The 18,045-nt window shown below is 39.9% G+C and overlaps 1 protein-coding gene across 1 annotated transcript in view; it reads right to left on the reverse strand.

Moving 5' to 3' along the window:
* Window positions 1-18,045, reverse strand: part of hob (bridge-like lipid transfer protein family member hobbit) — a 916,854-nt gene that overhangs the window by 838,768 nt on the left and 60,041 nt on the right. The window lies entirely within an intron of this gene.

The following is an 18,045-nucleotide window of genomic DNA, read 5'->3' on the forward strand; positions in this document are numbered from 1 at the left end:
ATTTACTATCATCCAAAGGTTAATTTTTAAACCACCTTACCTCATCACAAATATATGAAACCGCTTTTTTCATTTAAAAAGTTGTTTAAGTTTAAAATCAATTTATCTAATCAATTCAATGTGTTAATTATTTTTAATTATAACATGTAGTTTAAACTTAAAAACAATTAAGAACTCTTAGCATCTGCTTATTTGATAATTTATCATATAGGAATTATTGAACAATTAGACTTTACACCAGATGGTATTCAAATAAACAAATTTGAATCCTGCAACTAAAACACTTTATTTACAATAAAATAAAATACAAGCGGATAAAATGAAATGAATTGAAAATAAAATAAAATATATAGTAGTCTAAAACTGATGTGATTTAATTCACAATGAAATAAAAATATATATGTAAAATAAAATATATGATGATAAAATCGATAAAAACAGTTAATAAAATACCGTAACAACTGTAGCTTTCGGAGACAGCGGTCTCCTTTCTCAACAGCATATATCTGCTGTGTGGCACATCCTTAAATAGCAGATCCACGGCACTCGTCACATGGTTCCTCGGGAAATGGCTGGAATTTCCCATTTATGCACCGGAACCGGAAATGGCTCGGGAGCTGAAACCGTTCATCTCGCCCAAGAACAACGGTTTCAAAGAGGGGATGTAAGCGTACACCCTTGTCTCTATTAATGGAATTGCTAGCTGCCCCAATACGTAAACTCTCAAACCATTTACGGTCCCAGAACCCCTGTGCATGATCCATGATGACAGCATCTTCCAGGGAGATTTGATGTTGCTTCTCCCAGAAGTGTTCTGCCCCGGCAGACTTCCCATAGTTTGCGGACTTTATTGCATTCATATGCTCCCCCAGACGGTCTTTCAGTCGTCGCCCCGTCTCACCTACACAACCCACAATCCGGGCATTTAATTTCGTATACCACACCACTGTTGGCTTCTTTCGTTATGGGGTCTTTGACACAAGATATCACTGTGTACAACCTCCATCCTGGGAGTGGCACACAGCGTACCTTGCACCCCCGAATTATTCGTGCAATGTGGTCTGAAAGGCCCGGATAGTAGGGAATGTATGCAGTGCTCACAGGGGTGAATGGCTCAGTATGGGTGGACTCCGCTCCTCTAATAATTCTGTCCAACACCCTCTGGGGGTAGCCGCATTTCTTGAGATCTGCCGTGACACGAATAATTTCGTTATCTCTGTCCTCGGAGGTGCTACAGTGGGACCACACCCTATCTACTAAAGCCTTGACAACACTACCCTTGTGTTGGCTGGCTTGTGCCGAGGTATAATGAGTATATTGACCTCGGCACATGGGCTTTCTAAACACCTTGGTCTTGAGCCTACAGCCATCCCTAATAACCAACACATCAAGAAGTGGTAGAGTTTCCCTCTGCTTCCACCTCCCAAGTAAATTTAATAAAGGGGGAGAAGCTAGTAAGTAACATCAAGTATCTGATCCTACCTCCCCTTTTGTATAATGGTGAATGTGTCATCAACAAATCTTTCCCATTTATGCATGGGAAATTCCAACCCCTCAAAAATTTTAACTTCCAACTCTTCCATAGCTAAGTTAGCCACTATGGCACTAATGGGGGAACCGATGGCTGTGCCATGGACCTGCTTATACATGACATCTTGGAAAACCATGGTAGTACTGGATAAACAAAATTCCACACCCTCACAAATATCATTAACACTAACAGGAGACCTAGTACTTAACAAAACATCCTTTTCTAATGCCATTCTAACACATTGGACTCCGAATTTAATAGGGATACAAGTGAACAATGATGTAACATCGAAAAAAATCATAATTTCGTCTTCTCGTATAGTCTTCCTTTTATAAAATCCACAAACTCTTTGCTATTCTTAATAACAAAGTTGGAAAGTCCTACTATGGGTGCGATCAACTTGGCTAGGTACCTTGATAGAGCATACGTGGGACTATTTACAAATGATACAATTGGCCTGAGTGATACGCCCACTTTATGTATCTTCAGGAGCCCGTTAGAATGTGGGTAAGTGGCATCAAGCAGCATGTAATGATCAATAAAACTCCTTCGATATCCATCCTGACTTGTGTGCCAACGCTGTATAAGGTTATTCACTTGTCGCTCCAAACTAACCAATGGATTTCTACGGACGACTTTATACGTAGTGGTATCTTGCAATAATTCTAAAGCTTTATTAAAATATTGCTCCTTGTCTAAAATAACTGTAGCTCTACTCTTGTCCGTGGGTATGACTATGATTTCGTCATCTTGTTTAAGTTCCCTCAATTATTTTAGACAAGGAGCAATATTTTAATAAAGCTCTGGAATTATTGCAAGATACCACTATGTATAAAGTCGTCTGTAGAAATCCATTGGTTAGTTTGGAGCGACAAGTGAATAACCTTATACAGCGTTGGCACAAGTCAGGATGGATAACCAAGGAGTTTTAGTGGTCATTACATGCTGCTTGATTCCGCTTACCCAGATTCTAACGGACTCCCCAAGATACATAAAGTGGGCGTACCACTCAGGCCAATTGTATCATTCGTAAATAGTCCCACATATGCTCTATCAAGGTACCTAGCCAAGTTGATCACACCCATAGTAGGACTTTCCAACTTTGTTATCAAGAATAGCAAAAAGTTTGTGGGTTTTATAAAAGGACAGACTATAGGAGAAGACGAAATTATGATTTCTTTCGATGTTACATCATTGTTCACTTGTATCCCTATTAAATTCGGAGTCCAATGTGTTAGAATGGCATTAGAAAAGGATGTTTTGTTAAGTACTAGGTCTCCTCTTATGTTAATGATATTTGTGAGGGTGTGGAATTTTGTTTATCCAGTACCACCATGGTTTTCCAAGATGTCATGTATAAGCAGGTCAATGGCACAGCCATGGGTTCCCCCATTTGTGCCATAGCGGCTAACTTAGCTATGGAAGAGTTGGAAGTTAAAATTTTTGAGGTTTTGGAATTTCCCATGCATAAATGGAAAAGATTTGTTGATGACACATTCACCATTATACAAAAGGAGAGGGAGGAGCAGATACTTGATGTACTTAATAGCTTCTCCCCTTTTATTAAATTTACTTGGGAGGTGGAAGCAGAGGGGAATTCTACCATTCCTTGACGTGTTGGTTATTAGGGATGGTTGTAGGCTCAAGACCAAGGTGTTTAGAAAGCCCATGTGCCGAGGTCAATATACTCATTATACCTCAGAACAAGCTAGCCAACGCAAGGGTAGTGTTGTCAAGGCTTTAGTAGATAGGGTGTGGTCCCACTGTAGCACCTCCGAGGACAGAGATAACGAAATTATTCGTGTCACGGCAGACCTCAAGAAATGCGGCTACCCCCAGATGGTGTTGGACAGAATTATTAGGGTAGCGGAGTCCACCCGTACTGAGCCGCTCGCCCCTGTGAGCACTGCATACATTCCCTACTATCCGGGCCTTTCAGACCACATTGTACGAATAATTCGGGGGTGCAAGATACGCTGTGTGCAACTCCCAGGATGGAGGTTGTACACAGTGATATCTTGTGTCAAAGACCCCATAATGAAAGAAGCCAACAGTGGGGTGATATACGAAATTAAATGCCCGAATTGTGGGGTGTGTTATGTAGGTGAGATGGGTGACGACTGAAAGACTGTCTGGGGGAGCATATGAATGCAATAAAGTCCACATTCTATGGGAAGTCTGCCGGGGCAGAACACTTCTGGGAGAAGCAACATCAAATCTCCCTGGAAGATGCTGTCATCACGGATCATGCACAGGGGTTCTGGGACCGCAAATGGCTTGAGAGTTTACGTATTGAGGTAGATAGCAATTCCATTAATAGAGACAAGGGTGTACACTTACATCCCCTCTTTGAAACCGTTGTTCTTGGGCAAGATGAACGGTTTCAGCTAGCGCGCTCCCGAGCCATTTTGGTTCCGGTGCATAAATGGGAAATTCGAGCCATATTTCCGAGGAACCATGTGATGAGTGCCGTGGATCTGCCACATAGTAGAAATATGCTGTTGAGAAAGGAGACCACTGTCTCCGAAAGCTACAGTTGTTACGGTATTTTATTAACTGTTTTTATCGTTTTTATCATCATATATTTTATTTTATATATATTTTGTTATTTTATTGTAAATTAAATCACATCAGTTTTAGACTACTATATATTTTATTTTATTTCATTTTATATGCTTGTATTTTATTTTATTGTAAATAAAGTGTTTTAGTTGCAGGATTGAAATTTATTTATTTGAATACTGGCTGGTGTAAAGTCTAATTGTTCAATATGAATTGTCCCAGCCTTGTAGGCCTATTTGGAGATATCAATATAGGAATTTCCTAACTACAATGAATAAAGTGTTCCATCCTGCACAAAAATTAGACCTTTTCCTTCAATTTTAGGATACGAAAAATCTAGTAACATTAACAAATAGTTGTCTGAAGTAATATTTCTGCTGAAGAAATAAGCTAATAATCACTTCAGAGTAAATTCCAATCCAAATCACAATACCTAGACAGTTTAATTCCCTTACATTTTGAAAAGAAAGTTAAACAGAGGAATTTTCAACTTGGATATTAGGATTCACAGATTCCCAATAAATATAACTGTATCAGTTAAAATAAAACGTCCACTGATCTTGAAAGCTTCCTCAGTCAAACCACATGATTTGACTGTGCAATTTTTCATTATTTTCATATATCTAAAGAAACTTTTCTTCAAATTCAACTCTCCTACATCAACCACATTAAATGCATGATACAATTTTGGGAAGTAAACATTATATCCTGAATCTTTTAAAATTATTCTTAATGAAGTTTGGAGTATTTTTAACTAGTATAAAAGCATTCTTGTGGATTTTTGGAGAGTTTCATCAGTTTTCTTAATATGTAACACATCTCTCCAACCTGAATGTGGTTTTGGCACTTAATATGGATTAGCAACATTTTTCTCTCCTCAAAACACTTTTGAATAGATAGCACATTTTCAAGCCTAAATGAATGTCAGATGAATTAATGAGGCTCGTGTCACCACCAGGCTTGTAATGAGGCTTGTATCGCCAGATATAAAAATGTATGGGATGCATATAAATTATCAGGTGACACAGAAGCCTATAGCAGATATAAGCTTGTCTGTAATCAAGTCACAAAGGAGGTTATGCAGGCAAAGGAAGATTACGAGAAATGTTTGGCAAACGATGCAAGGAAAAACAGCAAAGAGTTCTTTACTAATGTGAACTCTGGAAGGAAAGGGATGAATCAGATTGGACCACTTAACATTGATGGTTTGACTATTGATAATCCTGCTCAGGTAGCTGATAAACTGAATGAGTATTTTGCATCTACATTCACACAAGGAATTATTAAATGACGGGAATGCCAGAAGTTTATCAAACTCTAACAGGGAGCTAAGTGATTTTGTAATAACTGAGAGCAAAGTGGAAGAGAAATTGTTGAAATTAAACATAAGGAAGGCACCTGAATGGATGGGACCTATCCAGTTATATTAAAGGAGGCAGCAAAGGAAGTAAGCAAACCCTTAGCCATAATTAGGAGAGCTTCCTTGAACTCAGGGGAGGTTCCCATGGACTGGAGGTGTGTAAATGTATCACCAGATATAAGGAATGCAGAACTGGAATTTGGAGAGTACAATGTGTACAGAAAGGATAGAGAGGATAGAAAGGGAGGATGTGTTACGCTGTTAATTAAGAAAAACATAAAATCAAAAGTGCACCCAGTTGATGTAGACGAACAGTGCACTGTTGAGTCAGTTTGGTGTGACATAAGCACTGCGAAAGCAAAAATAAGAGTAGGAGTGTGTTATAGGCCTAATGACTCGAATGAGTACAATGAACAATTATACAGAGAAATAGAGTGGGCCAGTAAATCAGAATGTCTTATAATGGGGGATTTTAACTTCCCAGATATTGACTGGAACTTGTGGGTTGGTCACTCACACACTAGTCAGACTTTTGTGGATTGGTTGGATGATTGTTTTCTGCAGCAGCATGTTCGAGAGGCAACCAGAGAGAGTAATACTCTTGATCTGGTTATCAGCAGTGATCACTCATGTATTAAGAATTTGCAGATAAAGGAACCACTAGGTACTGCCACCTAGTGGTGGCTGATGTGGGATTTACTTAAAGATATAAATACCATCAGGGGTAAAGGAAAGGGTTTTTGCTTCCGTAAGGGTGAGTACAGTGGTCTCAGAAAGTTTTTAAATTTTGTACAGTGGGATAAACTGACGATGTTACCAACAGTAAATTCTAAGTGGGAAGCATTCAAGGAATTAATCGTGGAAGCTACTAAAAGTTTCATACCTATTAAGAAATATTGTTCAAGGTTTAGGCCTAAATGGTTATCAAATGAACTAATGAGACTCGTAGCAGAGAAGAAAAATGCATGGGATGTATATAAATTATCAAGCGACTCAGGCTAGATTACAGACTAGCTTATATGGCAGATATAAGCTAGTCTGTAATCAGGTCACAAAGGAGGTTAGGTAGGCGAAGGCAGATTACGAGAAATCCTTGGCTAAAGATGCAAAGAAAAACAGCAAGGATTTCTTTACTTATATAAACTCTAAAAGGAAAGGGATGAATCTGATTGGTCCACTTGATATCGATGGATCGACTGTTGATGATCCTGCCCAGATAGCAAACAAACTGAATGAGTATTTTGCATCTACACTCACACATGAGGAGTTATTAAGGTTTGGAAATGGCAGAAGGTTATCAAATTGTAGCAGGATACTTAATGATTTTGTAATAACTGAGAGCAAAGTGGAGGAGAAATTGTTGAAGTTAAACATAAAAAAAGCACCTGGGGTGGATGGGATCTATCCAGTTATATTAAAGGAGGCGGCAAAGCAACTAAGCAAACTCTTGGCCATAATTATGAGAGCATCCTTGGACTCAGGGGAGGTTCCCACAGACTGGAGATGTGCAAATGTATCCCCAATTTACAAAGGGGGGATCGAAGGGTGACACGAGTAATTACAGACCAGTTAGTTTAACTTCTGTTCCGGGTAAAATTATGGAGTCACTGGTTAAAGATGCATTGCAGGATCATCTAGACAAGACTGCAGCAATAATTCAGACACAGCATGGGTTTGTTAAGGGAAAGTGTTGTCGGACAAATTTGATAGGATATTATGATGTGGTTACAAAGGAACTGGATGAAAAAAATTATTTTGATATCATCTATTTGGATTTCAGGAAAGCTTTTGACACTGTTGCGCATGAAAGACTATTGTACAAATTGGAGCAGAATGCTATTAAGGGTAAGTTGCTACAATGGATAAAAGGATGGTTGAGTGGGAGAAGACAGAGGGTGGTAATCAATGGGTGCTGCTCTTCATGGACTAATGTTATTAGTGGAGTCCCACAGGGTTCGGTGTTGGGTCCACTGTTGTTTTGTATATTTATCAATGATATTGATGAAGGTATATCAGGCTTAATGTCGAAGTTTGCAGATGATACAAAAGTTGGCAGGGTTGTTAATGACAGTAATGGCAGTGTGCTACTGCAACAGGATCTAGATAATTTGGGCAGATGGGCTAAGAAGTGGCAACTGAAGTTTAACCTTGACAAATGCAAAGTACTGCATATGGGTAGAAGTAACCCCAGAGAAACGTACCAACTGTGTGGTACTACATTTAAGGTGGTAGAAAATGAAAAAGACCTGGGAGTAATTGTGCAGTCAGATATGAAGTTTTCTGAGAAATGCAGACAGGCTGCCAGGGCAGGTCATGGGGTTTTGTCAATGATATATAGGAATTTTGCTGGCAGGGAGAAGGAGGTGATTATCCCTCTGTATAAGACAATGGTTAGGCCACGCCTTGAGTACTGCGTACAAGTCTGGAGGCCTCATTTTAGGAAGGATGTAGATTTACTTGAGCGTGTATAGAGAAGGGCAACAAGATTGGTGAGGGGAATGAAGGGATCCTCTTACCAAGAGAGGCTTAAGTTCTGCAAATTGCAGTGGCTGGAGACTAGGCAACTGCGCGGTGATCTTATTGAGGTATATAAGGCCTTGAATGGGTTGAGCACGCTGAATTCTGATGGGATCCTTCCACTTGTTCAGATTACGAACCTAAGGTGGCATAAATTCAAATTAAGAAAAAACATGTAGAATAGATGGGCGGAAATTTGCCTTTAGCCTGCGGGTGGTTAATTGCTGGAACAAACTTCCATCTGTCGTTGTGGAAGTTGATAGGTTGAATAAATTTAAGGAGGAACTGGACAGGCATTTGGAGGGAATGGTGTGATTTTTTTTTTTTTTTTTTTGGCTGATGCTGCATAAGCTCATACACATGCTTTCTTGCATCACATGCCACTACTACTACTACTACCACCAATTCACAAAGAGGGTTCAAAAGGTGACACAAGTAACTACAGACCTGTTAGTTTAACTTGTGTTCTAGGGAAAATAATGGAGTCACTGGTTAGAGAAGCATTGCAGGATCATCTAGACAAGACTGCAGTAATAGTTAAAGACACAGTATGGGTTTGTTAAAGGGAGGTCTTGTCTGATGAATTTGATTGGATACTATGATGTGGTCACAATGGAACTGAATGTCAAAAATAATTTTGATATCATATACTTGGATTTCAGGAAAACCTTTGATACTGTTGCACATGGAAGACATCTGTACAAATTGGAGAGGTATGGCATTAAGGGTAAGTTGCTACATTGGATAAAAGGATGGTTGCGTGGGAGACGACAGAGTGTGGTAATCAATGGACACTGCTTTCATGGACAAATGTTATTAGCAGAGTTTCCCCAGGGTTCAGTATGGGGCCCATTGTTGTTCTGTATATTCATCAATGATATTGATGAAGGTATATCAGGGTTAATGTCGAAGTTTGCAGATGATACAAAGATTGGTAGGGTTGTTAATGACAGTAAACACAGTATGCTACTCCAACTGGATCTAGACAAGTTGGGCAAATGGGCTGAGAAGTGGCAACTGAAGTTTAACATTGACAAATGCAAAGTACTGCATATGGGTAGCAATAACCCAAGAGAAACTGTGTGGTACTACACTCAGGGAAGTGGAAAGTGAAAAAGACTTGGGGGTAATTGTGCAGTTATTTATGAAGTTTGATGAGCAGTGCAGATGGGCTGCTAGGGCAGGTCATGGAATCTTGTCAATGATATAAAGGAATTTTTCTAGCAGGGATAGGGAGGTGATTATACCGCTGTACAACGCAATGGTCAGGCTACACTTGGAGTACTTCATAAAATGAGGCCTCCAGACCTGTACACAGGTCTAGAGGCCTCATTTTATGAAGAATGTAGAGTTGATAGAACGAGTACAAAAAATTACAATAAGATTGGTGAGGGAAACAAACGGGTGCTTTTACCAAGAAAGGCTTAAGTTCTGCAAATTGCAGAGCCTGGAGAGTAGGCATCTGTGCGGTGATCTGATTGAGGTGTATAAAGCATTGAATGGGTTGAGCAACTAAATGTTGATGGGATTCTTCCCATCAGCATTCAGCTGAGCTGGATAGGCATTTGGAATGAATGGAGAGGTGAAATGGGAGGGGTTTTTTTGGCCAATGCTGCATAAGCTTGCTTTCTTGCATCATATGCCTCTACTAATGCTAATGCTAATAACATTGGAAATAAAATCTTACTACAAGAATTTCATTTTGAGTTGTCATTTTAATAATTTTGATGCATATAAAACTTTACTTCTTCCTGCAATAAGAAAAAAATAATAATCTTCTTTATATGTTGCTCAAGATATTTTTTAACATATACCTTTTATTAACACATGACTTTTGGCTCACCTTGCATTTAAGAGTTCCACTAGTGATTCCTTTGATTTTTATTATATCTAATTTTCAATTTACATTACTGACAACAAAACACTCCCAAAAGTTTAATGCTATTATGGTCTGGGAGTCAAACTGTATGAATAAAATTTCAAATACATACAATAAAAGATCATTAAAACTCCTTAATTGCTATAACAGATGCAGGGATACTAATGTGAAAATAAAACATGTAACTACATATATTAAAAAGGGAATTTATTCAATTTGTGATCTAAAACACTGGTGCATGGGTGTACCCGTGTATTATAATACACGGGTACACCCATGCACCAGTGTATTATAAAATTAAATTAAAATATAATAAAATTAAAATTAAAACCCTCACATTTTGATTTCTTTTTTAAGAACACTGTCTATGATAAAAAGTTTAAAAGTTTCGTAAAAGAGACATGTGCTACAGTTCTTTGTTGAATTATTGCTGCTTTGCAACTGCCCCAACTTGCCACTAGCCTAGTGATGTCTTTATTTCAAATGGATGTGCTGGGAATAGGGAGGGAGAGATGTGATTGGTTGAATACCCATATAGTGCTGGGCTTAAGGAGAGTTTTGCCAAGAAAATATGTTGTTGGTTGGATCCACTGCTGGTGAAAGTGTGCGAGCGGTGGCCATTTCCCTCTTGTCCTTCACTTACTTGCAGCAACACACCATCTCCCAGGACAAAAAAAAAAAAAAAACACCCACACAATCACTAAGAACCTACATATTCCCAAGTACTCTCAAAATATCAATCACAGTTGATGTAAGAAGGGGAACAGGGGGCAAAACAACCACTCCTCCCTCAATGCATGCGCGCGCACACGCACGCACACGCACACACACACACACACACACACACACACACACACACACACCAATGGACCCACCCAACAACAACTTCTAAAAACATAAGTCTTCAAGCAATGTGCATATCCAACTGATCACATTCTACCCGTCAGAGCATCTGATTGGAACAACCCAACTAATGTGCCTACTGTGTTAAAATTTAACAAAAGAGGCAATCTTTCTCTAGGGTATTATATTATACTGGAGAAAATTTAACGAGCCATTAATTTCAATTTCATGACTTAAGCTTACAACTGAGTTACTCTAGAAACAATAAATACACACAATGAGTAAAATAAACCACCGCAAATTCTGAGTTATTTTGAATATTTTCTGAATATAGATAGCCATTCATCCAAGCCATACTGAGTTGCTGTCTTCTGTTTGCAATTTCTTTTAAGAATCTAATGCAGAGAGATATGACATCTTTGGAAGCTAACATGTCAATCTGCATTTGCCCTTGTCCACAATTAACCTATGAATATATTCTATTTTGTAGGCATCAATTTTTATATCTTTACTATACCTTGTACTGATAGCCACCTTATATTATTTCTTATTGTGTACAGCAGAACTTTTCAATCAGGAAAAGTTAAAGTGATTTGAAGTGTCCTCTATTCAGAACCCATGACTGTGGGCACTGAATGGGAAGGTGACATGGCATACAGAGATAGTAAAGGAGATGAGAGAAAATTAAGTGACCAGTTATGTTAGGTGAAAGATAAAATAGAGAGAGAACAGTGGGTGTCCACTAAACCTCACCCTCTCTGCAATAATCTGGTCCAAGGGCCAGGTCATCCCACCTTGCATAACAATGTCAGCAAAAAACCCAAGAGAGTAACGTAGAATTCTTCTCTTCAGCCAGCAGCCAATCCTAATGATTTATTATTATTAGCTATATGGTGCAATGAAGCCTGAGGCTTTTGCTGCACCTGACAGAGAGAGAGAGAGAGAGAGAGAGAGAAGGGAATCACCAAGAAAAAGAAGAATGATGATATCCAGCTCAGAACCCTGGGTGTGCCAAGCCCATACTCACCAGATGTGAGGCCCTGGAGTTAGTATCATTTTGAGATACAATCCCACTCCATATGCTAGAGTCAGAAGTCCAATCATGAAGGCATGTCTGTGTTATAGTAGAATCCCACTCTGAAGATTTCTTCAGAGTCTGCAGTCAATCCTACCCAGAGAAGTCTGGGTTAACAGTATTTTAAAGATTTAATCTCAGCCCTGGGTTGGGGTCAGTAGTCCAATCAGGGGACCTAATTTGGGTTAGTCAAATAAAATCCAGCAGACCTGAGGAGCCTCAGAAGCAGGTTATCATTAGGCATGGTGAGAAGTCGTTGCTGTTATTTGGTTTTTAGGAGCATTAACAACTAAGGCCATATTGCTCCGGGGATATGCGGTGGTCATTCCCTGACCTTTCCGCATCCTCCGTATTTGGCGGTCATGGGCTAGAACCCCGGTCTAATCAAGAAGCACTGCTACTCCTGCCCACCTGTTCTACGGAGGCACCAGGTGAGGGGTCAGTTGTAGGTATGTCAAGTCCAGGTAAGTCACATTTGGTTGTTCAAATTCAGTCTCAAAGAAGTTCTGGGGGTTCAAGTCCTGAGAAATTACATAACAGGGAGAATAGTCACTTCAGGGTAGTTAGGGGTGTTTGGAATAAGTTCCATTTGAAATCAAATTCTGATATAGTCACTTTTATGTCCAGGTTCTACTGTACAGTATGATTGAGACAGCAATGTTACTCTGAGAAGTCAGTAGACAGAAATTTATGAGTCTATAGGTTTCCAGTTTTTTCCTAACTGTTTTGGTTCTTCTCTTGAATACTATCTGTGAATTTGACAAAAGCTATATAGTTTTTCTTTGTTTCTATGTACAGTGGTGCATTCTCTCTCTCCTGTAGATATTGGTTTGTAGTCGCAGTTTGTTCCTATGTCCAGATATATTAGACAGTCTTAGATCAAGTGTTGTGCTGTTTCAATTTTGTCTCTGCAATTGCATAAAGGGAAATCAGCTAAACCAAGTTAGTGTAATTTTGTGTTCAAGCTTCCATGTTTGAGAGCAAAAAGGTTGTGTGTAGTCTGGATCTGCACCAGGATAAAGTATTCTTATCAAATTCCTTGACTGTGGGAAGAAATCTATATCTTACCCTACTCTTCATTGAGCTCTCTCTCTCTCTCTCTCTCTCTCTCTCTCTCTCTCTCTCTCTCTCTCTCTCTCTCTCTCTGGCACTGTAAAACTAGCTCATTTTGTATCTGTTCCCTGTCCTGTCTGTCAGGAACCTTTAAGTTAAGGTAGAAGTCGACATTCTGTGATAGAAGTCCTTTGGAATAATGATATTACAGATATTGAAAAATGACCTCACACTGAATTGGGATTTTGCTGCAAAGGACATTCAATCTGTCAGTGAAGCCTGACCTACATGCCCTAGAAATTGATAAGTAAAAAGAATCTTTGGGCTTGTAAGAGGTGTTTCTGTATAATATTGAATTGGATCCTAGATCATCCATTTTTATCATCCAATGAATTTGGATGATAAAAATGCAATTGTAATAAAGCTTAATGTCGAGGGTTTTATGCCCCAGTTGTTCTTGGTAATTTTAAGGAGTTTACCAGTTGTTTTCTTAATCTTTTGGATTGTGTGCCTGACATGTGGGGTACAAAGCTTAATTTATCAGCAATGACATTTCCAAGGTATTGATATGTTCTGTCATTCTTTATTGATTGCTTATTTAGTTTTATGAAGGGTGATCTATTCACACTTAGATTTCCCTTTAACAGCATTTGCCTGGTTTTGCCAATAGAAATTTCCAGTTTCTTTATTTTGCACCAGCTAGCTGGGTCTTCTAGTGTCAATTTGCCCCAGTTTCAAGTTGTCTCAGAGAATTTCCAAAAATCAGTACCACTAAGTCATCGGCGCAGACTATCTTGGTAGAATTGTTGTGATCTGTAGAAAGCCATACATCAAAAACTGCTTTCCAGCAGACAGGGCTAAGAACCTAATCTTGGGGACAAACCCTAGTTACCATCCTGGATACCACATTGTTGCTGGTAGGAACTGTTATTCTCGTGTCCTCAAAGTAATCTGTGATTAGCTTATATAGTGTTAAAAACCTCGGCATCTTGGAACCTCACCAGGACACTTTGCCCCCAAAGGGTGTCAAAGGCCTCCCACACTTTGAAATCTACAAAGAGACCAAGGACATAAGTGCTTTCTGCTATTAGTGTCAATAACCATTCTGATGGCATCCATGGTGCATCCGCCTGCCATGAATCCATATTGTCTTTATGAATCAAGACCTTTCCCATTGTAAGTAGGCCTAAATCAAGCAACAATTAGCTTTTCACGCACCCTTCCAATAACCTATTGTTTTGTATGATGTTGGTTCTTTTTCTGGTTTATCCAGACATTTGTGGAAGATCATTAGATTGGCCTGTTTCCAGGGATGGGGAAGCATTCATCCCTAAGGTGTGTGTGTGTGTATATAGATTTTCTAGAGCTTGTGGGAGCACCTCCCAGACTCTCCTCAGTACCGCTACTTCAATCTGGTTGTGTCCTCAACACTTTCCATTCCTTATGTTCTTTATTGCTTCTGATATTTCATCCCTATTGAATGGTCTTTCATCAGGAGGACCCTGATAGGTAGGCTAGGTGCTGTAATCTCCTGTCTGTTTATTGGGAACTCTAGGGGTATTTGGTGTCTTGGTGGATGATTTTATATAATATCCTATTGAAAAAATCTTCCCAGGAAAGAGTTTCATGTTCATTATTAATTTTTTTTTATCGAGGAGAAAACCTCTGTTGGGGCACCGTTAAATTTCTATATAATTGGCTTTCGAAATTTAATCAATTATTATTTTACTATCCTTACATTTAGATGTTCTAAATTATTTTAGAGTTTCTGCTGTTGGTTTATTGTTTAATTTCGGTTATTTTCGCTCTTGTCTTGCCATACTGCTGGAATTATCTTTATTTTTAATTTCTATTCTAATTTATTTCTATGTTTATATTTCAAGCATCATGTAGAGGAATATGCTTTTTGCTGCCTCTGATGTTTGCTGTACCTTCTTATTTTATTTTTATTATGAAAGATTCAGTTTCCAGCTATTTTAAACGTTATTCAAATATAAGTATAATTATATATATATATATATATATATATATATATATATACAAGGTGTTTCAGTTAAACGTTTCAGAACTTCTAAGAGGGGTAGGGTACATCCTGACAACTCGAAATCATATAGCAATGTGGGGTCGGAAATGCTTTCCTGAAGCGGTATTGTACACAGAAGCACCATAAAAAGAAAAGAGACCGTAAGTGAGAAATCGTTTTAATAATACATGAAAAGAAGCAAAAGGTACATGGATTAAAGTAAGTGTTCGAAGTTTCTTCCACGGGCTACAATGCACGCCTCACATCTTCGACGCATGGACATCCGAACATTCTGGAATACTCCAGGCGAATTTCGAATTTCTTCGTCAGCTACTGCGATTCTTGAAACCAGCTCCTCAGCATTGTCAACAGGGGTGTCATGAACTAGCGATTTCATATGACCCCAGAAATAAAAATCAAGACATGATAGGTCGGGTGACCGAGCAGGCCAACGCACGGGACCACCACGTCCGATCCACTGTTGACCAAATGTGACATCCAGGTAGTTACGAACATCTCCGCTATAAAGGGCAGGGGCTCCATCGTGTTGGAACCACATTGTCTGTTGCGTCGATGCAGAAATCTGTTCATCTCTCAAAAGTTGTTCCAATACTTGCTGCAGAAAGATCAAGTAGATAGGTCCGGTTAGACGACACGGTAACAGGTAAGGTCCGATGAGGTGATCTCCCATAATACCGGCCCATACATTGACCGAAAATCGAATCTGTGCTGCACGACGTCGTATTGCATGCGGGTTCTCGACCGCCCAGATATGGTCGTTATGCGTGTTGAAAATTCCTTCCCTTGTGAAGGATGCCTCATCGGAAAACAACACTTCAGCAGGAAAAAGGGGATTTGTAGCACATTTTCCAAGCTACCACTGTGCGAAAGCAATACGAGGTGCATAATCCTCCGGTTGCTGTGTCTGGACACGCTGCACGTGAAACGGGTGCATGTCTTGTTCTCGGAGAATCCTCCAGACGCTGCAATGGGAACCCCCGATTGCGTTTGCTAGACTTCGTGTACTCGTTCTTGGATTCCCCTGTACATGCTGCAGCACATTCTGTTCGACGGCTGGAGTCCGTGCTGTTCTTACCCTGTCCCTGTCAGCTCTTTCAAATGAACCTCTCTCAGCTAACCTCTGGTGCAGTCTTGCAAAGAAATTATGACTGGGAATACGCCTCGTCGGATATCGTTCCGCGTACAAACACTGTGCGGCTGGCCCACTACAATTTGCAGCCCCGTACGCCAAATGCATATCGGCTAACTCTGCGTTCGTGTAATCATCCATCCTACTAACTTGGCGTTCTTGTTCAAGAAATTCGAAATTCGCCTGGAGTATTCCAGAATGTTCGGATGTCCATGCGTCGGAGATGTGAGGCGTGCATTGTAGCCCGTGGAAGAAACTTCGAACACTTACTTTAATCCATGTACCTTTTGCTTCTTTTCATGTATTATTAAAACGATTTCTCACTTACGGTCTCTTTTCTTTTTATGGTGCTTCTGTGTACAACACAGCTTCAGGAAAGCATTTCCGACCCCACATTGCTATATGATTTCGAGTTGTCAGGATGTACCCTACCCCTCTTAGAAGTTCTGAAACTTCTAACTGAAACACCCTGTATATATATATATATACATAAAACTTGGAAAAAAAAAATTATAAAATAAGAAAAAAGTATTAAAAAAAAAAGAATGCAAGTAGAGTGAGAATGCAGATTATGAATGAAGTAAATGTGTGTCTCACCCACCCCTTCGCCTGGTGGGTTCCCCACTGCCAGCTAACATATCCCACCCCCAGAGTGATGGGTAGCTTGACCTTCATACTGGATTCAACACTGCTTGGACATGACACCAACGAAGACATTCTGCGGCTTTGCTGCCAACACGCCATTTGCGATCTGAACTGGGTACTCTAACCCGGTTCCCTTTAAAACCCCATCCTCAGGCAGGAGAGGGAGGAGACAGGTCTCTGTCTCCTCTCCTCCCTCCCTCCCTCCCTCCCTACCTACCCCCCATACTTCGCCTGGGGGCTCATCTCCGCTGACCTCTTTGGGGATGCCTACTCTATAATCCCTATTCTTCTATCTGTTTTCCACCCAGTTTTCAGTTTCCCCCCTCTCTCACTAATAACAATGCCACCAAATTCAAATGTCTAAATTCTACCAGTTTCATGTAAATCTCTAAGACAACTAACAGTATTATCTTTCATCTAGTGTATTAGCCTCACAAGTCTAAATTTAATAACATCAAAATTTTGCCGGACCTATTAGGCCTTTAACACCTCTTTAGCGTTCAACCCCAACCAGCGATTTCCTAACAGCAGTCCCATTAAGCAGCAGTCCCTTTAATGTCAAACGCGTAATTTTTTTTTATTTTTTATTTTAGGTTCTAGCCACTGAAATCCCAGGGAACTAGGTGGCAGGATCTGCAAGAGCAATTTGTTGTGATACTGGATACACCCGGCTAGCTGTTGTTATCGTTGTTATTTGGTTTTTAGGAGCATTAGCAACTAAGGCTATATTGCTCCGAGGATATGTGGTGGTCATTCCCTGACCTTTTCGCATCCTCCGTATTTGGTGGTCACCGGCTCAAACCCCGGTTTAATCAAGAAGCATGTGCTACGCACTGCCGCTCCTGCCCACCTGGCTATGGAGGTGCCCTCCCCAGCTAGCCTCCACGTGGCAAAGTATGGGCAACGTCAGGCCCCACTAGGGGCCTGGCAGCCAATAAGCCGGACAAACGATGGGCACAACATATCACACTGCACAGACATGGCCCACACACTTTCAACTCTCTGGCTTGACGGTGTACTGTCCTCGATACAGCGAAACACACGCGGAGATGGGAGAAATCCAAGGTGCCATCTGACATGAACATACCTTATACCATAGCATTGCCTTCATGGCTAGAGACCACAGTTTTTGACTGGATAATTTTGTTTCCATGTGGTAATCCCTTCACAACTTCCTTATAAGAGTAAGGCTCTTGTAACCAAAGTATTTGGAGATTATGGTCTGATATGGGTTCGGAAATATCACTCATCACAGAAATGACTCTGAAAATTTAATTATAGGACAATTATACTTCCTCTGACATCTGTTCCATTTATAGGAAGACTAATCATAAGTGGTTCTTATTGGGTCCCTGTAAGAGCGTGAATTATGTTTTTTTTTTACTTGTAGTTAGGACAAGTGGTTGG

Source organism: Mastigoproctus giganteus, chromosome 5, assembly GCF_048544385.1.
Source record: "Mastigoproctus giganteus isolate SK-2022 chromosome 5, ASM4854438v1, whole genome shotgun sequence".
NCBI classification, from domain to species: domain Eukaryota; kingdom Metazoa; phylum Arthropoda; class Arachnida; order Uropygi; family Thelyphonidae; genus Mastigoproctus; species Mastigoproctus giganteus.